The sequence below is a fragment of the Acipenser ruthenus genome, chromosome 25, assembly GCF_902713425.1.
Source record: "Acipenser ruthenus chromosome 25, fAciRut3.2 maternal haplotype, whole genome shotgun sequence".
NCBI classification, from domain to species: Eukaryota; Metazoa; Chordata; class Actinopteri; order Acipenseriformes; family Acipenseridae; genus Acipenser; species Acipenser ruthenus.
In genome coordinates this window covers 7869461-7896215 of record NC_081213.1, presented here as the reverse complement: position 1 = coordinate 7896215, position 26755 = coordinate 7869461, and positions in this window count along the sequence as shown.

Sequence of the window (26755 nt, the reverse complement as noted above, 5' to 3'; positions counted from 1 at the left end):
TTATCAGTTTCATTCAATCTGTTTTTTTTCTAAACATTATTGTGTGGTTTTAGTGCTCATCAAAGTCAGGCACAGGTATTAAGACAGCTACTCTCACAGCAAGAGACAACTATTTGAGAAAATGTATCAAAAGCCAGTGGCTTCACAATAAAACCCCTCTTTCAGCAGGCATATCTTAGTCCTGATCTAACCACCCCCACCTGGGTCTCTCACATGCAGATAATGACATCGGTGTTGAACTGGTGTAGGAGACACTTCTTTGCACAGAGAGTAGCGAGGGGATTGAATGGGTTACCTAGCCATGTTGTTTTTGGGATCCTTTCAAGCCCGAACAGACAACGTTTGTGGATCAATCAGCAAGTAGGACCTCTTCATGTTCCTAACTTGAAAACAAACTGCCAAGTCCAAGTCTAGGACTAATAAGAAAGTAAAACGTAGGGATGCAAAATAGCAGGGTCCCTGCCTGATTGGACTATTCACATGTGTCTCTGTAGGTCTCCAGCCTAGATCGGCAACTTGGAGAGAGCTGGTCAGAACCTGCTCTAAATAGCTCTGAGCATTACTGCAGTAAAAGCATAGCAAAGTGTAATAAAGCGTGGTAAAGCATAGGTAAGCATTGTAAAGCATATTAATAAACATGGCAAACCAGAGTAGACTATGGTACATGCATAGTATAACCATGGAAAAGGCATGGTAAAATTGCAACAATACCTTGCTAAACTTTAATAAAGGGGAACATAATGCAAAAGGCAAAGATACATTTTCTGAACGGGCGTACGATTACACTGTGTAAATCTAGTTCTTGTTGCACTGGCTTCAAAATAAAGCACATTCAGAGATGCATTGCATTGGTGTAAATGGATCTGTTGGACCTCAACACTACTGGGAGTTTCAAATTCACCCAGTCACAGACTGTGATGCAGCAGCTCTGTGCAACTCTCAATTACAACTGCCCACTCCTCACCCACACCCAGACCCAGATACAAAGAACATCAATCCGGCTCAAGTAGCTTTATTGCAGCCGGGACTCTCTCCCTCTTCTGTGTTTAAGAATCCTGTCTAAAGTCCAAGGGCTTGCTCACTCAACCAATTAGGCAATTAACAATACTGTTATCAGTGGTATCTAACACACAGGCCCTATTATTTCAACATTTACATCTGTTTTCCTGTGAAGTAACTTGCTGTACTTACTGTCAGATGATAAGAAAGGTTGGGGATGAGAAAAGGCTATTTGACCCTGTAGCAGGGCGGTAGAAAGCCCTGCTGTTTAAATATATTGTTTATTTATTTTTAGAACGGGGTACCCCTCCGCCCCTGTGCAGTTTATTATTTTGTATTTGTTTTGTTGTATTTGTGATTTATTATTATGGTTATTGTTGTATTATATTTATGACGATGTGTTATGGTTTATTTATAAATGACGACATAGCCGTGTTTTGTATTGTTTATTTAAAACGTGTCCTGGCAGAGGCGAGATTAGTGCTTGTCTTCTGCCAGGAATAATTAAAAACCTTGTGCAGATTGTGGCAGAGGGGTAATGAGATAATTGATAGTTAACCCCTCGGCCACAGTAAATAAAAGCCTACAGCTCTCTGCACTCGTGGTGGGTGTTCAGAGGAGGAAAGAAAGCGAGCGGAGCGAGAGAGAAATGGTAATACAGGACCAGTGTTTGCCCAGCCTGACCTGTACTGTTTAGTTGTTTTGTGTTCGTGATTTGTTTTATTTAAAATATTTATTTTGCTCTGTGAGCAGTGTTTTCTGTTTAAATATTTATTTGATTTTTGTTATTTAAATAAATGGTGCGCCGCGTTCTTTTCGCACTGCAGTACCTGGTGTCAGTTCTTCATTCCTGCACTCTGGTCTGACATCACCACTTAGTCACCCTGCCACAGACCCATCAAAACTGCCACTTGCGAGTGTATCTCATTGTACTCTGTTTGCAAGTCATGCTTTCAGATTGTGTTGCACTTTCTTGATAATTTCACTCCATAAATAGTTTACCCAACTGGTTGTGTCACCTTTTGACTGACACCATTAACTGACAGTACTATATTTAGTAGAAGAACTATTTTAATTCAGAACAACATGATTCTGAAAATATCACTTGCCAAAACTAAAGACACGACACGTTAACTGTAATACAGAACATGCTTTTAAATCCGGTACTTATTGTATGTAAAATGTCCTATTAATGACCTAACAGCAAAATTAAATCTAAATGTTACTCATGCACAGAACTGCGTTAAACGTAAAAGGCAATGCAATTTAGCAAAAACAAAAGATTAAAAAAAAAACAACAACGCAGTTTCTCAAGTCAGTATTCAAAATTGTAGAATATAGTGCTTGATAAGGCCCTAATGTCACAGTTCACTTGCAAATGAAAATGCACAAAAGCAACTAAAGATCACAGATAGAAAAAAATACATCATAGTATCTAACTGTTTAATGATTAATTGTTACATTACCCTAGCTTGTCTCGTTCACTTTGTTTTGGCCGCATTTTCGTAAGGTGAAACTGGAGGAAGCGCTGTGTAACTGTACAATAAAGACAGACTGATTTGGCATTAGAGAGATTTTTTTTTTTTAAACGTGGGCTGTGATGGATATTCAGATAAATTGTAACATTGAAGAGTCGGAAATCGTGTGTACGGGTAAGTGCATTAACTTCCAAAATAAACAACCATTTAAATAGTGTTTTAAAGTTTGGTGAATATGGTCCAATCTTACATAACGATTGAGAAACGTTAACCCTGTAGACAGTATCAGGCTTACAAAATCAACATTGTTTCATAAATGAAAACGGGGTGCTCAATGGATTCTCCTGTCATAATCTTCAGAAATACCCATCGCTCTGGAGAGATTCCTGGGTTTTAGTGGGAATTCTAGGGCTTTTTTGATGACACAGTGTGACAGTGAGATGTGGAGGAGGTAGATCTGCACAGCTAATTTCACCTGAAAATGTACAGGCAATCTGAAACTGCACAGGCAGCACATTTTCTGTGTATGACTCACATCCTGTTTGTACACAACTCAAGCCACCAAACCCTAACCAAGGTCCTTTCCTATAAGTCTAGGCGATGCAGGATTTGATAGCTTAATGCCCACACTAGCATGGCCGTGTTCGCAGTTTGAATCTGGGTTGCCTGAAACCTAGCCCAGGATTGGAGCATCCAGATTGCAATTGAACTGGTTTAGTGTAGCCTGGTTGTTGTTACTGCCTTATGGATTGGTGGAGAAAGGTATCACAACAACCTTCTGATATAACTTGCTCTTTCTCTTAGAAAGAGGCAGTTCCTCTTGCACGGTTTTATTAACCCTTTTTGTGTCAAGATCCAACCACGTAGCTGCTAGATCATCCATTTTCACTGAAAATGGTGTCCACAACAAGCCCGAATGAAGTAAAAAAGCTTGTTCGCAAAAAAACCAATGTGCATTTAAATTAAAAGGCCACTTTTGTGTCACAATTGCACAATGGTTATTTACTTCCTGAAACTTCTTGGAAAGCACTATGCGGGACAGCACCGCAAAGCAATATGGGATTTTGGGAGACACTGCAAACAAACCTGAATGCCCTTCACATCCACATTGTAGGTTTAATGTGGATGCAAAGTGTGTTAAGGACTTTTGTTGTAACCTTAACACAGGTGTGAACATGGCCTAAGAGTACAGGGGAGCAGGATCTAGGGAAGGGAGCCCGGCTGTCAATGAACAGCACTGTATCTGTGAAGACTAAGAATTGCAGTTCAGGTCAGAATTTAATTTTATATTTTGAAACAAGTTACGAAAGGCTTATTTGTTTTTTATAATAAATTTACAGCCAATGCAGAATGGCTAGGTCAGACATGTGTTAGGCATTTTAACCAAGCTATATTGGGTTGCTTTGTGAGTTAAGTTATATCGAATGATAATGAATAACGTGTGGTATTATCAGATACAGGTCAAATAGCTTTTCAGAAAAAAGTTTTTTTCCACTGTAAGATTTTTAAATATAGATCAATTTTAAGAAATTAAGAAATTAAATAAAAATGTGCTATCTGCCCAAAAGCCCCAAATTATATATAAAACAAACTGTGTACCCACCCAAAGCTATTTTTTCAACCACCGTAAGAAACCAACTAGACCAACTAGGCATGAATCAAGCTTACAAAAACAAAGATCAAAAGCATGATTTTATCAGAAAGGGAAATGCGCCCAACCAAACCAGAAATGAAAAACTGACATTTGAATTTGGAGCTTGTGAGTATTATAAACATACTGTATTTATATCTCTTTCAGAACTGTAACTTCTTTCGTTTTTTGAAATCTAAAAATGATTTGGAATAACAGGCAGCTATCGGATGTCATATTCACAACTGACAAGGTGGTTTTAGAGTTCCCAGTAAGGCTTCAGATTCGGAGTAAAAGAGGAGGGCTTTCCTGGAAACTGATTGAAACCCTGTGGTTTTCCCTGTCGCTCTTGAAGAGAAAACACAAGTGAATGGAGCTGGTGAAGCCGGTCTGTTAAAATGAGAAGTTCAGCCTCCTCCACATGGCCAGGGCTTTTTCTGGGTTTTTCTGAAGGCAGTCAATTCCAAAAAACACATCAACTGCTCATGCCATCATTAACCCTCAATGGCTGGGCCTATGTAGTATTGCTGATAAGTGTTCCTTTTCATTATAACCCCAGTGTACTACCCTGAATAAACCCAAGCAGATCCACTAGCAGATCACACTGGCACCAGGTCCTGTCCCTTTTCTTTTCAAAGTTTAAAACTCGTCCAAAAAACTAAACAAAAACTAAAGCAAGACGTTGCGTATATACTCACATGTCCTGCTGGCACCATTCTGAATCGTGGAGTTGTAGAACAGCAAATAAAATGTTGAAACGTCCGCACAACAAGCTATCGCTTGAAAGAAAATGTGCACTTATCAAAAAGATGAACATTTACCAAAAAAAAAAAACACAACAGAAAGAGCTACATGAAAAATTAAAGGCATTGGTGTGTTTAAGGTTTTCAGAAGCATTACTGTATTTATTATACTGTATATGTAAAGTAATACATTAGCTTTTTTAAAGCGTTCAGATAGTTTCGTCATTTTACCTTTTTTTAGGTATAATGTAAGATTTTTTACAGGCACAACCTGGCACAACTGTCTGGTCCCAAGCGATGCCAGTTTCTACAGGTGTTAATGTAGTACAGTAGCTGCTTAGTATTGAAGACAGACTACTTGATAAGTACCACCTACTCTCAGCCATGTTTGTCAGATATGCCATCCATAATGCCCGAATCCTACTCATTGAGGACATGGAAAAAAATAACAAGATACATAATCTTGTAATCGCGACGTAACAAATGATGAGATTTTAAGATAATGTATCTTGTGATCTCAACATAACACATTTCTATTAATTAATCAAAATAAACATGATTCTATTAAAAATACATCACTGCAACACTTACAACACAATTCAGCAAATGCAAAGTAGTGCGTTTGCTGTAAACCCTAGAGGTTGGTAGGTAACCCGTTTAAGACTAAGGGTAGATGTAGATGCTTAATTTGGGGGTTGGGAGCCTCCAATGTGGTCCTCTCATTAAATACCTCACAAAAAAATGTATTCTACTTCTCTTTGCCCAGCAGTGTGCGAATATAATGCCGGTGATAATCTAAAGGTAGGATTGCAATCACAGCCCAGCGACTCTTAAGGGAAATATACTGTACTTCTGCTAATATAGCTCAGATGTGTTGCATTGCTGTAGAAACTGATTAGATTACTATTATTATAATACCAGTGTAAACCCTATTCTTAATTCTATGATTACAGGCTACTATTGACAGTACTATACTGTAATCCCTACTGTGACGACAGGACTATCCTGTAATCCCTATTATGACGACAGATCACTGTGATATCTGATTACAGGCGCGATCTGACGTAAATGAAATGAACTTTTTTTTTTTAACTTTTAAAAATTATCTGACAGTTTCGAAGTGTTTTGAAAGTTCAAGTAGACCATTTTCAAATAGAAAGCTTATTTGTTTTAAAAAAATGTCCTCTCGATTTACCGTTGTGTCAGAGGCTGAAAGGCAGAACTTTGTAGCACAGCAGTAAAATACCAACACTATAAGGAAAACCATCTCCGATCTCGCCATCCTCAGATCATACTTGGCAGAGATCAGTGAACTGCGACCGGTAGAAACAATCACTCACAACGAGCTGGATCCGATTCTTCCTCCAATCGGCAAGACCATGCCAGTAAACAAAACAACGAAGATAGTGAGAAAGAAAACAACGATAATGACGCAGTCTCTGTTGCAGCGCTACCCAAAGATTTTTAGTAAAGAAAATATTTATTTAATTTTATCTGTGTGTGTTTCTTTTTTCTTTTTGTGCTGGTATTATACAAAATAAAATACAAGATACTGTACATAAATCAGATAGTAAAAAAACACCTCGGAGTTCCGTGACATCTCAAGAGGACTCGGCCTGCGGCTTTTTGGTGGCTTTTTGCCATCTGATTATGTACAGTAGCTAGTACTTTATTCTCTCTCTCTCTCTCTCTCTCTCTCTCTCTCTCTCTCTCTCTCTCTATATATATATATATATATATATATATTAGATAGATAGATAGATAGATAGATAGATAGATAGATAGATAGATAGATATTTTTTTTTATTATGGCCCAACATTTCTGGACTATTCTGGACACTTCTAGTCCATACGTCTCTTTTACCTCTTCTTTTAAATCTATTGTTATTTCCCTGCTTGCGTGTGTCAGTAGTTGCTATGCTGTTACAGCAACACCGTCTAGGAATGAGTGATGGAGGTACCTTGTAGGACCTTAAGGACAAGGCTCTATAAGATGGGAATTTACTAGTTGTTACATGTTAAGTTTGCAAGTACAATATAACACTTATTTTTGTAGTTTATATTTGTGTTTGTGGCATTTTAAATACACTTTACTGTTGATAGAACAGTTTTGTTTTTTTAATTACATCAATTTCTTATTAACAAAAATGCTTAAGCACCTCATAACAGCATTTATTCAATAGAGAAATGTTTAAATATAAACCTGTTTTTTCTCGTTCTTTTGGTTTAATTTAGGGTGATGTCATCTGAGTAAATCCGAGATGAGTATTATGTTCTGAGTATGAGTGCGAGCAATGGGTTCTCTGCATACCCCTAGTTCCTACTTTGCAAATATACCCTACTGTAGTTTCATTAAATGTGAAACAACATCCATAGTAAATATTTCACTTTTGTCTGTCACTTGTAGGCAAAATTCCCTTCTTATAGACCCTTGTCATTTACAGGTTCTGCTTTTCCTAAACCCATATATGCACTTTGCTGCAATGTTACCCTCACAAAGGGCACGACTCTGGTTAAGAAACTCCCTATGTTCACTATTTTTCTAATCAAGAAACTTTTAATGCCACCCACGCTCGTACTCAATTTCAGAATTACCTAAATCAATCTGATGCCAGAAATCACAACAATAAGGTCCCTGATAAATGTGTTCTGACTAGACTAATCCCTAAACAGTAGATTTATGGTGACATGTTATATAATATAATCTCTTCTATCAAGATTCCTGTCACATAAGTAAAAACGTGTTATTGTTTATGTATACACTACTCTGCCAAAAGTATTGGGACACTAGCCTATTACTTTTACCCCACCTAGACCCCTTACTAAATATCACTGAATTGATAATCATCTCCTCTTCGAAAAGATTTTAACATCCATTCATTACATAGGTCTCAACTCAAATGTGCAGTTTTGAAGGAAAAAAAAGGTATTTTAATTTAAAAATAAGATATCTGGTTCTACGCTGCATTAAAGAAATCTCTAGTTACAAGCCATGTTTTTACACTGTCTTGCACTTCCTGGGTCACCTAGAGGGTGAAATTGCCCCTATCCCTTCACTGGCCTCTTTCCTGTGAATAACCAATCAGCTGCTTCCCCTACTGACTGACATGCTTTCAGCCAGTAACATTCTTTGACCCAGAAGACACTGCTGGGGTGAAATGACCAAGGAAGTGACGCAGTAACAGACTTCCTGTAAGTTATGGTAATCAAACTGGGAACTTTAGTTAAACTAGTATTTAAAGAATGCTTCCAAAAGCATTCTTTAAATACCGACAGCATGTAATTAATGGAGGTCGAAAATAGATACGATTTATGGAATTGTTTTGTTAGTAACACTGAAATTACTAGGCAAGATGTCTCATAAGAGCAGTGGCACCCATTATTATCCATGTTGAAGAGTAACTGGGTGGGATGTTTATCTTGCTTTTAATGTGTTTTTGCAATGGTGACTGCCAAAACAGGGATCCAGCCATTGAAAAGACAGGGGGGGAGGGGGGTATTAGTGCCAGACACAGCTATAATGGTTGCTTTGCCGGGTGTCTTGAGGTATGACAGGATTGTATGCAATATGACTTGTTTACTCTTGTTTTTTGGCAGTAATGCCATTGCATGTTTAAACTGCAATCATTAGACTCTGGGAACTTTTTATTTCAAAACCACATTAATCTCAGAGTAAATGTTTAGAACAGATACATCAGGTTTTATGTATTTATTTTGAGTTTATTTGTTGTTAGAAATTAGATTGTAGAATCACATTTCACACGACAAATTAACTAACTGAGAACTTAGAGCTAACACAGCAACACACTAACTCACCCCAAGATGACATTTAAACACTGTGCTGCTGAAACAAACATATAATAAACACAAAAACAAAGATATTTTGGGGAATTTTATGCAGTATGAGTATCTACACACAAACTGAAAACTATGGCTCTGGCGATACTCGTATTTTCCAATTAATTCCCTTTAAGAAGTTTTAAATTGTTAGCTTTTAATTAAATGCATTTAACCATGTTAATTACCACATGTTAACAAAGCATTTCCAATCCATATTTTTCTTCGTCTTTTTAGATACAATCTTTTTGATGTCACTTTCCTTAGTTTCTTTAGAAATGAGTCATCCCTGCAGAAGTGCCGTGCCTGAACAATCACTGTGGGTTGGGATTGTAGTCCACAAGAGGGTTGTCATGGCCGAAGGCCTAAAAACTACACATCCCAGAGGCCTCTAGGGCTGAGAGGGAACCACATTGGAATGTTTTCTGTTTACATATTTCCTTAATCTAATCGTATACATTGTTAATATAACTACCTGCTTCGTTCTCTAAACTTAAGGTCAATAAAATTTAAATATTTAAATATTTTCAGCCCCGACGTTAATAAATATAATCCTTGCCAAACTAACTAAAAATCCCAAGAGGGAAAAGAAAAATAAACTTCAGTAACACTTTGCAACACGTGCAACGATTGGCTAGAGCGTAGCGCCGGGCTGATCACAGGGAGGAGTTTAGTAGCACAAAGGGGACACAGCTACATGAGTACAGCCCCTTAAGTTGAATGTACTAATGCACTGGAATGCTGGGTTTTGTTTTTGCTTGTGTATTGTCTGTATTGCAGAGGACTAGAGGCTAGGGAGCAGCCACGGAGCCAGCACAAAAACCCAGAGAACTTACTCCTGCACAGCACACACAGCACTGCCCAGCACCAGTGTTTCTGGAGCACTTTCCCTGTGTACAAAGGTGGACGTTTGGGATAACATTGTGTTATTATTTGGGACTGAAGCCCGCCTCATTACTGCCCTCATACCATTGCCGGTAGAGGGGATGGCGTTAGAATTTTTGTTAAATAAATACAGACGTTTTTTAATTATTATTGAACTGTTTGGACATTGCATTCTTCCCCACACATCCCCACCCCCCCTCCCCCAAGCCTGTACTACAGTGGAAGCCCAACATGCTACCCCATGCGCCATTTATTATTGTTTTATATATTTAAAATTGTTAACCTGGAAAAGACCCATTGTGATGAACTCATATTTACAAGGGTGCCCAGAGGAGCTCTCAAGAGACAGCAAGGGTCATTCATATCCTTCATTAAATATTACACTGCTTATTGTAAAAGAACAGCATCACTGTTTCTACCAGGAAGTGAGGCTCAGACTCAAGAAGCTGCAAGTTTAAGAACTAATGTGCACTTTATTTACAAAAACTAACAAAGACACATTAAACCAATAAATAAACTGGCAATAGGGCCAAAATGATGCCCAAACGTCCTGTAAATCTGGGTGTACTCCACAATGAGGCATCGCTGTGAAGTGTTTTCTTCACATGGGCAGCTCGGGTACAGCAGCTGACAGGCCCAGGCAGGAACCATGAGCTCACTTCCTGTGTGGTTACCGTGGTGAGCAGAGGATTCAGAACAGATGGCTCTTGATGAGATGCTGTAACACACATAAATGTATATGCGCACACATTCCAGCATTACTATACCTGTGAGGTATTCCCAATAACATTATCTGACTAACAGACTCTCCCATTATTTTCCAAGGAAGATGATGCCAGCAACACAGTTTGTTTATGGGCAATGCAATACTATACAGAGTGTATTGTAAATGGTTCGGGAGCTTGAGAAATGTGCAGTGTTTGCATGCACTCACGTTACACACATTAGCTCTATTTAGAAGCTTATGAGATTACCCTCCCCCCGCACACTATTTTTAGCAAGGTTTACCACAAAGATCTTCATCAGCATTATGAGCTCAAGTTTTACCTGAGTTATGGATCAATCCATTATTCCCCCATCTCCTCCTTTGTAGTGGTATCTCCCTTTGGTTCCCATCACCCTGTTTTGGTTGTTCCAGACATTTGAAGCAAATGAATACATCTCTCAAAGTTCCTTGCATTCAACGCTCTTCAGCTGAGAACCACCTTACCAATACTTCCTCTGAACCAAATCATTTGTCATTGATTTTCACCTGTTTTTATTCAGTTTGTTCTGAGTGAATCTGTGTGGAGTTTTTCATAAGATATCATTACGTTTAAGCCTGTGTAAGGACAATCAGATGGGTGAAATATTTACTATGGAAATGGTTTCACCTTGAGTAGAACTGTCATAGGGGATATTTGCAGAAATTTCTAATGAAATAAACAGTTTCAGTCTTTAGTATGTTTAGCATTATGAAATATTATACATATTTAAAGAGGATACTGTTATAAGTAAGTACTACAGAAAATATTATAGTATAATGTATGGATAAGAAAATCCAGATGTTACGTCAGGTTTGTACTAGGCTCTGGAAACAGCATCTGTTGTATAGCGAATAATAGTTCCAACAGGGACTGAATAGCAATCTTTCAACCTGACACAAACATTAGGGTTAGGTCTTTTGAATTGGAGGCTGTAGCCTCTTCTGAAATTTACACAATAAGAAACATTCCTCTGTGATCAAGTAAATAAAATGCTGCCTTTGACAAGAATACATCTCAATAACTAAACTGGTAAGAGAGGCTTGCAGTGGTTCACAACTCTGGCATTCCTGTTTCATTCCAGCCCAGTGCTTTGCTCCAATCATTCCAGTTCCATTCCAGCCCAGCGCTTTGTTCCAATCATTCCAGTTCCATTCCAGCCCAGTGCTTTGTTCCAATCATTCCAGTTCCATTCCAGCCCAGTGCTTTGTTCCAATCATTCCAGTTCCATTCCACCACAGTGCTTTATTCCAATCAAGTCCTTCACCAGTTAAAATAATTCATTTAGAACCTGGTTGGAAAAAAATATCTGGAATGGAATGGATCTTGAGGGGCAGAGTGGAGCAACACTGGGCTACAGACCCTGTTAGGGACTTGTTACACGAGTCAATGCGCTGGCAACATAAATTGTAGCAACGTGTTGCCTGTGACGTCACCACGGGGGATTTGACCTGTTACACGATACAACTAACAGGCAACTCGCATTCGATACAAATTGCCTTTAATCCAAGCAATATCCAATCATATTTAAGAACTATGTCACGTGGTTCTGGTTTTCAGGTCATATACTTACAAATACCAAGCATCAGTACAACTATTTAATATTACTGTCATCTTTAAAGAATTGAACAACTAATAATTATAATAATAAAGTAGTAACGTTTACAGAATAAAAGCAAATAAGCCAAATATGTAAAACTCAATTTAACGTACAGTACTACACGTAGATAAGAATGAACGATAATTCTTCATTTCTTTAAATGCTGTAAAATACCTACTGTTATATGCTGTTTCCGTGCCATTAACACCTAGAATCCCACTGAGTTCAGAGAGTTTTGCCTCTCGTTTTCCTCTTTTAACATATTGTTCATCCCTCGGATCCCAGAGGAATTTGTGCTCTAAACAGTTCAATTAGAATAACTAAATCCACCTTCATTACAAAAAGCAGCATTTTATATATATATATATATATATATATATATATATATATATATATATATATATATATATATATATATATAAAGTCATAATAAAAAAAACATACTTTTATGGTTATATTATCACAGTGCTGCGGAGTAACGGTTTAAAAAAAGGTAACAAAATAACATAATATGGACATTTTTATTCCCCTATTATTATTATTATTATTATTATTATTATTATTATTATTATTATTATTATTATTATTATTATTATTATTGCTGTCTTTTATACAAAGGTATTTTTAATATTAAGAAGGGGAGACCTGAACAAGGTGCAGTTCGGGCGTAGTTAACGATAGTTGGACAAAGATTTTAATTAGTTTTAAAAACTTGTTAAAAGTAACTCTCCCAGCATTGGTTGTTATCAAAACAGTCCACTACCAAAATAACCATGTGTTGACCACCCTTCATAAAACTCTATGAGAAGTATTTCTTTCTCATGAGTCCAGGTAATTGCGGCTTTCGTTTCCATTTCAACTGTTGTTTTCACTGTAGCAGACAATCACATGACACACACCAGTGCTCTGTTTGGATATTGCCTGGAACCTGTTGCTTGGTGTAGGATTGCTGTCTACTCAAGCAATCGCGTTGCCACGCAGTTGCCAGAACGTTGACAATAAGTTGTCAGGGCTGATACAAGGGGCAATCCTCACGGGATTTGGTCGCAGGCGATAAAAGTTGCTAGTAAATTGACTCGTGTAACAAGGGCCTTAGAGGTTAACTTTTTTGTGTTTTTAAAATTAAAAACCTCATGTTAAAAGAATCTGTTCCATATATTATCAATGAAAACAAATTGAGCTGCTGTGATTCCTTATGTATCTCACAGTTCTGGGGGATTATCGTGTATTGCATAGTAAACATTATAGAAAATTATTCCAAATGTTACTATAGTAAAATAATAGTTTCCACAAAAATACTAAGCAACTATAATAACTAAATTATTGTTTTTCCTGGGAAGATCGCACTCCATTAAGAGGGTACTTCCTGGGCTGTATTACTTTGTTATTCAAAAAACTTAATTCAGTTCCAAATTGAATTGAATTATTTCCATGAGTAGGCAGTTTTGACATGGGTGTCACATGGCTTCTGTATTTCCTGTGGTTCTTCCCAGAGCACACCTTGCTTCCCAGGTGATTCAGGTGAGGGAGGTGTGTACACTCACTGCAGATTACCTCACAGGGTGATGCTGCAGCATGTTACCCCTGGGGCCCCTGCTAAAGCACATTTTTGTGCCTTGATTAAGAAAAAAAACACATTCCTGACTCTTCCGGAATTCATCCGCAAGTGTCGGTTCCCATTATAATCACAACAGCACTGGTGCAATCATTTTCCTGAAGCCAGGGTAAGATTTTATTCACTGGCAGTAAATAAATATTTAGATCTGATGGACTGAGAGGGAGGCAGGTGTGGTCTAGTGGTTAGATCTGATGGATTGAGCGGGAGGCAGTGTGGTCCAGTGGTTAAAGTCCAGGGCTTGTAACCAGAAGGTCACCGGTTCAAATCCCGCCTCTGCCACTGACTGACTCACTGTGTGACCCTCAGCAAGTCACTTAACCTCCTTGTGCTCCATCCTGTGGCTGAGAAGTTGAATCAGTGTCCTATTGTAAGTGACTCTGCACAGTTCACAGCCTATCTCTCTAAAGTGCTTTGTGATGGTGGTCCACTATGAAAGGCGCTATATAAAAATAAAGATATTATTATTATTATTATATTGTTTGTTCATAAACTGTTTCTTACATGTTTCATTCCTTTAATAGTTTGCACAAATGTTTCTGTGAACAATAAAAAAATGTACTTTAAAACAGATCAACAAAGAAGCACAGGAAATTAAAATATTGACAACATACCTTGATATTAATGTGATCCCTGGGCTAGTTTGGCAGCAGACAGCTGGTCCAGTTGAGGAGGAATTTCAGTTAGGCAAATGCAAAGGTCATCTTCAACATTCATTCTTGAACGGTGTTTGTCTTTAATGTTCATGAGGGCTGAGAATCCACTTTCACAAAGGTAAGTAGTTGCAAAACGAAGGAGGACTGCAAGAGTGCAGTTAGCGAGTTCAGTAAATTCAGCAGAGGCATGCAACCGGAATTCAGTGACAGTCATGGTTTCATAGGCACATGTCATGGGGGTGTTGTTTCTCAGCTCAATAAACTGATCCTCCTCTCTGGGGGTAATTTCAAGCAATTCCACATCAGTCTGTAAAAAGAGATTTGTGATCCACATCCTTTCAGAAGTGCTTCCCATGTCACTGAAGTAGGTTCTAAATTCGTACAGAAGGGAATCTGTGCATTCCCCCATTACAGAACATAAAGCCAGGCGGTCGGCTTCCACTTCATTCTTTCAAATTTAAGAACCCCTTGAATGGTCATTTTACCTCAGCAGTGTGGAGTAGTGGTTAGGGCTCTGGACTAGTGACCGGAGGGCTGTGGGTTCAATCCCAAGTGGGGCACACTGCTGCTGTACCCTTGAACAAGGTATTTTACCTAGATTGCTCCAGTAAAAACCCAACTGTATAAATGGGTTATTGTATGTAAAAATAATGTGATATCTTGTAACAATTGTAAGTCACCCTGGACAAGGGCGTCTGCTAAGAAATAAATAATAATAAATAAATAATAATAGTACATACGCTGGTGAAATGATCCATCACGGTTTCTGCGCTCAGCTGGAACCTTGACGTGTATGATGCAACAGGAGTCTGAAAAAAAATATGGGATCTGAGAATGTCTTTATTTCAAACGCATGGCTGGCATTTCTGTGCATTATTTTAATAAATTGAAGTGTTTTATATGTATTATTATTATATACAGTATTTGCTGTCACTGTTGCGGACCCCCTTAAGTTTGCTGGCGGACCCCAGGTTGAGAACCATCAGTCTAGTGGTTAGATCTGATGGACTGAGAGGGAGACAGTGTGGTCTAGAGATCAGAGTTGGATGCCTAGGGCTTGATGTAACATGTTGGAATTCCAAGGATATATCTTTATCAGGTGTGCCATGTCTGGTAAATACAGACTTCAGGTGACGAATCACCATTTTACCTGCAGTATCCTGTAGAAAACAGACTTCCACAAGACTGGAGTAGGAGTCCACAACTAGTGTGTTGTTTTTCCTGTCCATGACAAACAGATTTGTAGATATGTTCTGCCAAGGCCTTTCTGGCACCTCATGTGATGTCAGTGGCTCCTTTTGCTGATGATTTCTGTATTTTTGGCATGGACCACATTTTGAAACCATTTCTGTTATTTGTGAATCATGACTAGCCAATAAAGAATGTCTCTGGCTTGTCTTTTGCAGAGTTCAATGCCCAGGTGTCCATCATGTATGCAATGCAGCATTTCTTTTTGCATTTCTTGTGATACAACTAACTTTTCCCCATTTAAATATGAGGTCATTGACTGTACTGAGTTCCTCTTGCAAAAGCCAATATGGATGAATCTCAGCAGGTGCAGATTTCTTCGTTTCTAGCCACCCGGAGAATATTGCATCTCTAATGACCTGAATTTTCCATCCATATATACAGATGTGCTCAAATTTGTTGGTACCCCTCCACAAAAAATTAAGAATGCACAATTTTCTCTGAAATAACTTGAAACTGACAAAAGTAATTGGCATCCACCATTGTTTATTCCATATTTAATATAAATCAGACTTTACTTTTGATTTTTTATTCAACATAATATTGTAAATAATAAAACAAATGAAAATGGCATGGACAAAAATGATGGGACCGCTAACCTAATATTTTGTTGCACAACCTTTAGAGGCAATCACTGCAATCAAACGTTTTCTGTAGCTCTCAATGAGACTTCTGCACCTGTTAACAGGTAGTTTAGCCCACTCTTCCTGAGCAAACTGCTCCAGCTGTCTCAGGTTTGATGGGTGCCTTCTCCAGACTGCAAGTTTCAGCTCTTTCCATAGATGTTCGCTAGGATTCAGATCAGGACTCATAGAAGGCCACTTCAGAATAGTCCAATGTTTTGTTCTTTTCCATTCTTGGGTGCTTTTAGCTGTGTGTTTTGGGTCATTATCCTGTTGGAGGACCCATGACCTGCGACTGAGACAGAGCTTTCTGACACTGGGCAGTACGTTTCGCTCCAGAATGCCTTGATAGTCTTGAGATTTCATTGTGCCCTGCACAGATTCAAGGCACCCTGTGCCAGGCGCAGCAAAGCAGCCCCAAAACATAACCGAGCCTCCTCCATGTTTCACTGTAGGTATGGTGTTCTTTTCTTTGAAAGCTTCATTTTTTTCATCTGTCCTGGGTCATTGTTACACTACATGGAGTGTCACTAGAAAAAAGTTTCCTTTTACAGTAGTCTCCACATATAGGTACATATCCTAAGACAGCACTTCACCTAAGAGAACACCCTTGTGGTGAAATTGATTTTTCCCATTGTAAATGCTCTGCCTAAAGAAATAGAAATTTTGCTTAAAAGAACTCCTTTTTGGCAAAGCTAGAGATTCGTTCACAACTGATAGAGTACTGTTTTGTAACCTGATAACTCATCATCATCAAACTTAAATTCAGAAGGTGTATTCAATCTTTTCAAATGTGTCATCACAAGACTGTCTTGAGGCACACTGATTGGTTTATTCAATCTTTCCAGAACTGCTGTCATATCATTGATTCGTTTTGTATTCTGATTTCCATGAGTGCACCTCAGTGCTACAAAATGACATGTAAACAAACGGCAAAACGCGCCGCTGTTTCTCTTGCTACACAATGTTTTAAATTGTTTGAGCTCCTGAAAAAAACCTGAATCAGACACAAGTCGCCAAGCAATTTGGAGTTTTCCGGTCTGGTGAGTTGCTTTAGTATTCTGTTAAATAGTTGTGTGCATGTCTTGAATATTGCTCCTGTACAGGTATTCATAATTAATCTAGAGCTGCTGCTGCATTATTTAACTTGTGTAAGGGTGCTATGTTAATTTAGTTTGACAGTTAGTTTGTTATTATAATTTATTAACATACACTTGCCTATTGCTTTTCTCTTACTTATTCTGTTCATTTCATGTGTTGATGCATCATGACAAGTAATCAATATTTGTTTATTTATTGATTCATATTGTGTCTGGTAACTGGTGGTCAACTCTGTCTTAGAGAATACTTTGGCTATAAGAACACTTTGCTTGCTTCCTGAGGGGTGTTCTCTTAGCCAGAGACTACTGTATAATTGAAGTGGCAGATTTGTTCTGGAGTGTTCCCCTTTGACACATCATTGTCACATGTACATAAAACTAGGCTGTCTCTCCCTTATGAACCGGAGACTTTTCATAAGTATTGTTTTGTGTTTAAGGTTGTCCAAGGCTTGGTACTTCCCTATCTGAGTGCTCTGACAGAAAGGACTAGCATTGGCTATAGTTTACTCTCTCATGATTTTGTTGGCTGTTCCAAGGGTTCAAACACGTATAGAAGAATTATCTTCTGCATATCAATTCCCGAAGACGTGGAACTGTTTCCATCATAGCTACTGTAAAAGTATGTGACAGTTTGCACAAGAGTTCACCTCTAAATAGGTGCACAACAGAGTAAGCACCCCAAACTGGGGCTGGCCACCGAACAATCTCGTTTCAGAGTCCTTGTAGCTGTGAAATGTAAAAAAAAGCATCTTGTACCATTGGGTAAAAATCATGCTGCTGCATTTTTCAATGGAGCTTTTGCAGGTTTCTATTGCACTTAACATCATTTTGCAAAGTGAGAGCCCAGCTACACAGCATTCCGGAGACATGCTGCACAGCAGTCACAACAATCGCCCAGCTATGACCTCCCCCTTTTATTGAAGGCAGTTCTGACACCCAGGACTGGATGCAGGGCGAGTGCAGGTTTCAAGCCCTGGGTTTCTTTTTCTAGCAATGCCACTACAGGATTTGTTCTTTAACACTTTCATTCCTGTCTCAAGCTGAAAGCAAACAAACCTCTTCTTTCCAGCTCCCAGGATGTGTTCCGCACAGCCCCAAGGCACACTGCACACCCTCTGCATGTCAGATTGCTTTTGTGGGAAACCTCAGACTGCTTGTGTGTTGAGTCATATGCAAATCGCCTGTCACCCGCAAGTCAGGACCTCTTTGTTTGTTTTTTTGAGATGTGTTTTGTATCTGTGAAAGCCTGACAGCGCTGAATGATTTTTATTTCCCAGCTAGAATTATATCCTCCGTTACTTCAAAACATGAGCAGTGCTGTAGCTTTAGTCTTACATTTCCACATGTGAATGAGAGGGTATGTGTATCTTCATTTCAAGATCATTTAAAAACTGAAGCAGGAGCAAGGCTTCTAAAGTCTGCACTTCAGCATCATCTCCTGTTACTTAAGGCTAGGTTATTTATTTATTTCTTAGCAGATGCTCTTATCCAGGGTGACTTATAATTGATACAAGATATCACTTTTTTTTTTTTTTTTTACATACAATTACCAATTTATACAGTTGTTTTTTTACTAGAGCAATCTAGGTAAACTACCTTGCTCAAGGGTACAGCAGCAGTGTCCCCCTCCTGGGATTGCACCCACGACCATCTGGTCAAGAGTCCAGAGGCCCTAACCACTACTCCACACTGCTGCCCTAGCAGGTTACTGCATTTATTATTTTACTATATATGCACCTATATGTATAGTAATATATATATATATATATATATATATATATATATATATATATATATATATATAGACACACACACACAACATGTGTGAGAATAAGCATGTATTTCAGGCAGGACAATCTTGCTTTAAATAACCACCTTTATTACAATACAAAATCTTACAGATTTCCAGAAACACTGAACCCAAACAATGGGTGTATCAAAATAAAAAGTAGCACAGCCTCATCCCTTGGAGCATCCCGGTGCCGCCTGCTAAAAAACAAACAATAAAATAATAAATCTATGTGACGTGTTCATCCCGGGGAACAAAAATGATTAGGCAGAGGAGCATCGTACACTCCCTCCTTCAGGACGAGGCTGGGAGTGAGGTGGTGGTGGTTGGGGAGGAGGTGGTAATTCGAAAGCACGGCAAGACAGAGTTTGTGAAGAGGGTGTATATTTAGAACTTGCTGGCGATAGGCTTGTAGATTAACCAGTGAATGTAGCAGGCACTTGTACTGTAGATTTCCTGCCTGAAACCTCGCTAGCTTTCTATTCCTGTGAAGTTGCTCTGCCTCACTGTGATTGATATGTGCTCTCTCTGTTTTCAGGCTGGCTCCTCTTCCGCATTCATTGATTTGGTCTTATTCTCAAACTGACTCAGTAGCTCCCCTATTTTTGTTTTGATGGTTTCTATTTGTAGTGTAATGGTCTCAATTGCGTTTAAAATGTTTGAAGTGAATGATACATGTTATTTTTTTTTGCTATGACGTTTCATAAGCACAAATAACATGGTTTATATATAAAAAATGTATTCTCACACACGTTGTTTGAGTTTGTATATATATGGATAAATAGATATAGGAAACTGTGCCCCCCCCAGGTAAGAACTATAGTTACCAGCAGGAGGCTATAATGCCCGAAGCCGTAGAAACTTTCCATGAAAAGTATCCTCGACAGGTCGAAGTCAAGTCACCAGATGACCTGTAATCATTTTTTTTTATATGAGGTATTTTTTAAGTCATCCTGTATACTGTAAAGCCATAAATATTTGCAAGCCTTTTAATATGTGTTTTTCGTGTATTAAAATAAACCTAAACCTTTTTGGCCCAAATATCAAATTCCACTAACAATACATAATTCGTATATTGCAACAGGTCGCCAACATTTCTGGAGCAAAATAGGTTTCATGGGTGTGATTTGCCAGATATTTTGGTTACAAATATTTATGGCTTTACAGTATTTGATTTGGCTTTCCTACAGAGGAAACCTCTGGAGATCCATTATTTTTGAGATAGTAGCATGATTTTGTCATTTGCAAAACTATTATAACTATTACTATTTTTTTAATAACTACATACATTTAATCTATGTACAATTTCACTTTATAATCTGTTCTTGTTATTTTGAAACTGAATCCCATGTCCTTTATTAAAGTTTTCCATAGTAAAAAAATAGCATAATAAAGCATAGTGAAAGCATGATTAAGCATATGTAAGCAATACCATGCCATTTATAGGGTTACCAACAATAGTTTGTATACATAGAAACAAAGAAGCACTATCTGTGGGAATGGCTGTAACTAGCTATGAGGACTCAGAGGTTGTGTCCTTGGTTGTTTTTTTGCATCATCAATGCTGATGCTCATGTAAAAATTCTGGTGAAGTACAAAAGACTCCTTACGTTTCTCTGTTGGTTTGCCATGTAACATAGATTTGGAGGTTGAATCATAAATACCAAGCAGTCATATAAATAATGCAGCTATAGCTTGAAACCTAAGTTTGACCTCGGTAGAATGTCAGCTCTGGTTACGACGCTGTCTGTGGACCCGATGCTACTGTACAAGAAGAAAAATTATGTTTTTGGTTTTAATTGCTGAGGTAGAAAAAAACATTCATAATTTGACTTTCCTTTTACAAAAACATGGTACAAAACACTTTGGAGTAATGACCTTGATAAATATGTCAGTAGGGATCACAGCTCAATGCACTACCTGGAATAGATAGTATGGCAGCTGAACATGAATTTTAATTTGATCTGAATCTTAGAAGCAGATGGTGTCTACCGCAGGCAGCAAATGATCACTGTTGCAAGCACATCTTGGAACATTTCTACAGAATATAACATATTACAATGAAAGAGAATACAAGAATTAATGTCTTTTCTTTCAATATAAATGATAAATGAAAATATGTTGAGCCACACTAAGTGCCTTAAATTGCATTGCCTGCAGTCATATCCTTGTCATAGGAAACAGAAGACAGGTCGGACTGGGGTGGTGTGTGCATGGGTCAACTGTGCTGCAAGAGCTGCTGAAGACACACTTCTGTCCAAACACTGTTAGTGCCCCAGCACTGTCAGGGGTGCCAGCGGAGTGATTCTAAATCCCCCCAGGTTAATTTCATTACACGTGCAATATCTTTTACTTGGCGTCTGTTTACTGCAATCTTTCATGGTGAAAGGATACCAAGACATATTTTTTTATTTTACAAAATCCCTAACTTTTGCAGCTTTTTGTTCGATACAGGGTGTATGGTTAAAGTTACTTTGAAACCGCTGTTAATTATTATGCTATTTTAGTACAAAAAGACGGTTTCGAAATTCCACTGCAATATTCATAAATATTGAGCCTCCTCCGCCCAAGCTACCCAGTGACATCAAAAGAGTGGATTCTACCAGAGTGTGTCACTTACTCCCATTGAAACCAGCTGGGTTTCTTAACCTTTTTTTGTTATTGTTCCTTGCCACCCTTGTTCTAACTGATGAGCCTCTGTGTTGACACTGGATCTCTGGTGGGGTTACTTCCTGCAGTGGGTTCGGGGCTACAGCGGCTACTCAAAATGTATTTGTCCTCTGTAACAAATGTTGTTTTGACAGGGTAGCGTTGCGGGCCCAGATGTTATTCGGCAGGCAAAGAGACTCAGAGGCAAGGAAACTGCAGTTAAAGTGCTGCTGCGCAGTTTAATAAACAAAAAGGAAATCAAAAAGTTGAACAAAACACTGCTCACAGAGCAAAAATAAAACAGTTAAACAAAAACAAAACTTTCACAGTAAAACATTCATAAAATAACTGGCACAAGGGCCAAAACAAAAGGTTTAAACAAAATACAGAAATGTAGGCTGGGCATTAGCCTTCACTACAGTTTTTCTTTCTCAAAAAAATAAACAGAGCCCAAACAAACACTCACCCAAAACACCTCCACCAAACAAAGGAATTTCCCCTTTTTTATACCATGTGGCTGGAGCCTAATTATCAATTAGTCAATTGGCTCCAGCCACATTCTCACATGTATTTTGGCAGGGATAGGAAATTACCCCCATCCCTGCCAACCACCACCAAATCACCGCACAACAATATTATTTACAGGCAGGGCCCTGCCCTGCCACAGCATTATATTAATCTTGCAGTACACAAGAATTATGTAAGCTTGAACCACAAAGAAAAACTGCTGCCACAAAGCAATCCCTAAACAGTCGCTAACAGTATTGCGCTTGTTTAGTACATTTCACCCCAGACTTCTGACTCATTTGCAACTGGTTTGAGACTATTGCGACAGGCACAACACTTTAGTACATCTACCCTGCATTCTCTAATCTAATGTAAAGTGTTACCAACATTTTTGCACCTGTTGCCTGTTTTAGAAATGTCTAGGGTCATATTTTTTAAGCGTTTACTCTAGTCTTCAATGAACTGTTTTTTGAAACACCTTTTAATTTTACAAAACAAAAAAAACTAACAACAAAGTTATATATTTCAACTTCTCTTTCAAGGTGTTTTGTAACATTAACGTGTTTTCTTTTTCCTTTAAAAAAATATGACATATTGAATATTAAAGAGTATATTAAAGAATGGAGGAAACGCTTTCAAAATAAGGCCTGTATTGTCTTATATGAATAATTGTGTGGCTTATTCTTGTTCATGTATTGAAAAGTGTGAATGTCTAAACTATCAGGCCTACATTGTACAATACATTATAGTAAGCTGACAGGATAAAGGATAACACTGTAATACACTCAAAGTGTATTAAATTGACTAACCAACTTCTGTTTCAATTTGCATTGCAGTTCTTTATATTTATTTTTTAATCAATATTGATTTGTTCATTTGTTAAATTCTCAGCCCTGCATTTTGATTGCATGTAGAGTACTTTGTATCCATTGCAGCAGCTCCCATGAAATATTGATTGTAAAAGCACAGTGTATGTTACTGCGAGAGCTACTTGGAGCTAGATTTCCAGTGTCCAGGGGACAGGACAGTGATGGGTTTCAGTGCCAACAGCCATCTATATTGTACAAAGCGAACGCTAATTAAAATCAGGTGAAGGGGATCAATAGAAACCGCTTTGTGAGTAAGTGAATAACTGTTGACTGCAACTATAGTCATTGGCGTGAATAATCGAGGTTTCGACCTGTGGTCCGTGTGCACATCGCAGGTCTCATAATGCAATCTCCCACACTCCCAAACCATTGGCCTGCAATTGAATTGAAAACAAAGCGTATCAACAAGCTCAATCTGTACCCTCTAACAAAATCCTAGTTGACAGAGATGCCAAGGTCAGACAGTTAGTCTTTACCTCAAGGGTGCTCTGCTTTTCCTGTGACGTCTGGTAACCCGTTCCATTGCTGGTGGATTTTGCTGCTCCTCACCCACCTTGTCCTGTGATAACACTTGGTGTTTGGTGACCCTAATACAAGTTTACCATAGATAAATTCTAGCAAAGTGTAATAAATCACAGTGAAAGTAGTAAGGGTTAACATTGGATAAATGCATTGCATAACCATGGGAAAACCACAAAATTACCATGCATGGTGAACTTTATAAGGATAATTATATCATAATTTAATAACATCTAAATAATATGAAGCACAAAACTATACAAAACTACTTTGTATTTAATCACATCCTGATGTAACTATTACTATTTAATCATATCCTGATGTAACTATCACTTATCTGCTGTATTATTGAATTGTGGTTTGTCACACTTGAACAAAAGTTATTGTATTTCTTGCTCTCATTGTATTACTTGTATTGTAACACTTGAAATGTATTTGCTTACGATTGTAAGTCGCCCTGGATAAGGGCGTCTGCTAAGAAATAAATAATAATAATAATAATAATAATATATATTATACCTTTGAACTTCAGATGTGGGTACTTCAATATCATTCCCTTTACTTTAGTGTAGTTTTAATGAATAGCATTAGCCAATAATACTGTATTACTAGACTAGTTATAATAATAATAATAATAATAATAATAATAATAATAATAATAATAATAATATCTAATTTGTCTGTGTATATTACCTACAGTATTATAGCAATTTCCAGTTATTTGTTACCTGTTTATTTAGTAATTGCAGTAATCTATGTATCAACAACATTCCTGTAGACCCAATTGTAAGGAACAATGTTAAAGGGTTGTTTTTTTTTTTTTGGGGGGGGGGGTGCTATTTGACTGAAAACAGAAAGGCCTTTGTTGCTAATTAAACACTGATGATTATCAATGGCTGTGTTTACAATGGGAAAGAAATCTGTTGGCGTATCTGACAGGGTACACTTAGTTTATTTTATAATATAAAAACCAGCAGCTTTTGCTGATCGGGGTGGGGTTGTTCAGAGGTGGAACAGACAAGTAAGATAACTACAATTGCTAGTCGTGCTGGATTTGGACCAGCATGGCACTTGTTTGGTGTTTGTCTGTTTATTTTGGCCACCGTGCCTTTTTATTTTGTGGAAAGTGTGTTGTTTTGTATTTAATAAATACAATACAATTTGGATTTATGTATTTAATAAATCCGCTCAGCGCGTCAACCCGCAGTCTCTTTCTGGTCTGATGTCACCAGCAAGCCATCCTGCCACAGTGTACCTTTGTAACAATATCAAATATTCCATTTACCTGCATTTTTGGACGGTTTACAACAAATCTGTCTGTGGCCTGAGGTGGCCATCATTGTGTTTTAATGCAGAGTTTGATGAAAGATAAAATTAATGTACATTTGGGACATGTTATGGTAAAATAAATATACAGTGCCTTGCGAAAGTATTCGGCCCCCTTGAACTTTGCGACCTTTTGCCACATTTCAGGCTTCAAACATAAAGATATGAAACTGTCATTTTTTGTGAAGAATCAACAACAAGTGGGACACAATCATGAAGTGGAACGAAATTTATTGGATATTTCAAACTTTTTTAACAAATAAAAAACTGAAAAATTGGGCGTGCAAAATTATTCAGCCCCTTTACTTTCAGTGCAGCAAACTCTCTCCAGAAGTTGAGTGAGGATCTCTGAATGATCCAATGTTGACCTAAATGACTAATGATGATAAATAGAATCCACCTGTGTGTAATCAAGTCTCCGTATAAATGCACCTGCACTGTGATAGTCTCAGAGGTCCGTTTAAAGCGCAGAGAGCATCATGAAGAACAAGGAACACACCAGGCAGGTCCGAGATACTGTTGTGGAGAAGTTTAAAGCCGGATTTGGATACAAAAAGATTTCCCAAGCTTTAAACATCCCAAGGAGCACTGTGCAAGCGATAATATTGAAATGGAAGGAGTATCAGACCACTGCAAATCTACCAAGACCTGGCCGTCCCTCTAAACTTTCAGCTCATACAAGGAGAAGACTGATCAGAGATGCAGCCAAGAGGCCCATGAATACTCTGGATGAACTGCAGAGATCTACAGCTGAGGTGGGAGACTCTGTCCATAGGACAACAATCAGTCGTATACTGCACAAATCTGGCCTTTATGGAAGAGTGGCAAGAAGAAAGCCATTTCTTAAAGATATCCATAAAAAGTGTTGTTTACAGTTTGCCACAAGCCACCTGGGAGACACACCAAACATGTGGAAGAAGGTGCTCTGGTCAGATGAAACCAAAATCGAACTTTTTGGCAACAATGCAAAACGTTATGTTTGGCGTAAAAGCAACACAGCTCATCACCCTGAACACACCATCCCCACTGTCAAACATGGTGGTGGCAGCATCATGGTTTGGGCCTGCTTTTCTTCAGCAGGGACAGGGAAGATGGTTAAAATTGATGGGAAGATGGATGGAGCCAAATACAGGACCATTCTGGAAGAAAACCTGATGGAGTCTGCAAAAGACCTGAGACTGGGACGGAGATTTGTCTTCCAACAAGACAATGATCCAAAACATAAAGCAAAATCTACAATGGAATGGTTCACAAATAAACATATCCAGGTGTTAGAATGGCCAAGTCAAAGTCCAGACCTGAATCCAATCGAGAATCTGTGGAAAGAACTGAAAACTGCTGTTCACAAATGCTCTCCATCCAACCTCACTGAGCTCGAGCTGTTTTGCAAGGAGGAATGGGCAAAAATTTCAGTCTCTCGATGTGCAAAACTGATAGAGACATACCCCAAGCGACTTACAGCTGTAATCGCAGCAAAAGGTGGCGCTACAAAGTATTAACTTAAGGGGGCTGAATAATTTTGCACGCCCAATTTTCCAGTTTTTTATTTGTTAAAAAAGTTTGAAATATCCAATAAATTTCGTTCCACTTCATGATTGTGTCCCACTTGTTGTTGATTCTTCACAAAAAATTACAGTTTCATATCTTTATGTTTGAAGCCTGAAATGTGGCATAAGGTCGCAAAGTTCAAGGGGGCCGAATACTTTCGCAAGGCACTGTACTTTGCACAATGATTGGGGCATACATTACCAAAGTAATGGTATGGTCTATGACAATGGCAAGTGTGGTTAATATATCAATCACAGGATAGTCTCAAAAGCAGAAGACAGTAGAACTGAAGTTCAGACATTTCTAAGTAACCACATTATATTGACAACCTTATTCAAGGATGCTCTGTAACATGGTGTGCACTGCAAAGAAGTAGATTACAAGTTTGGGT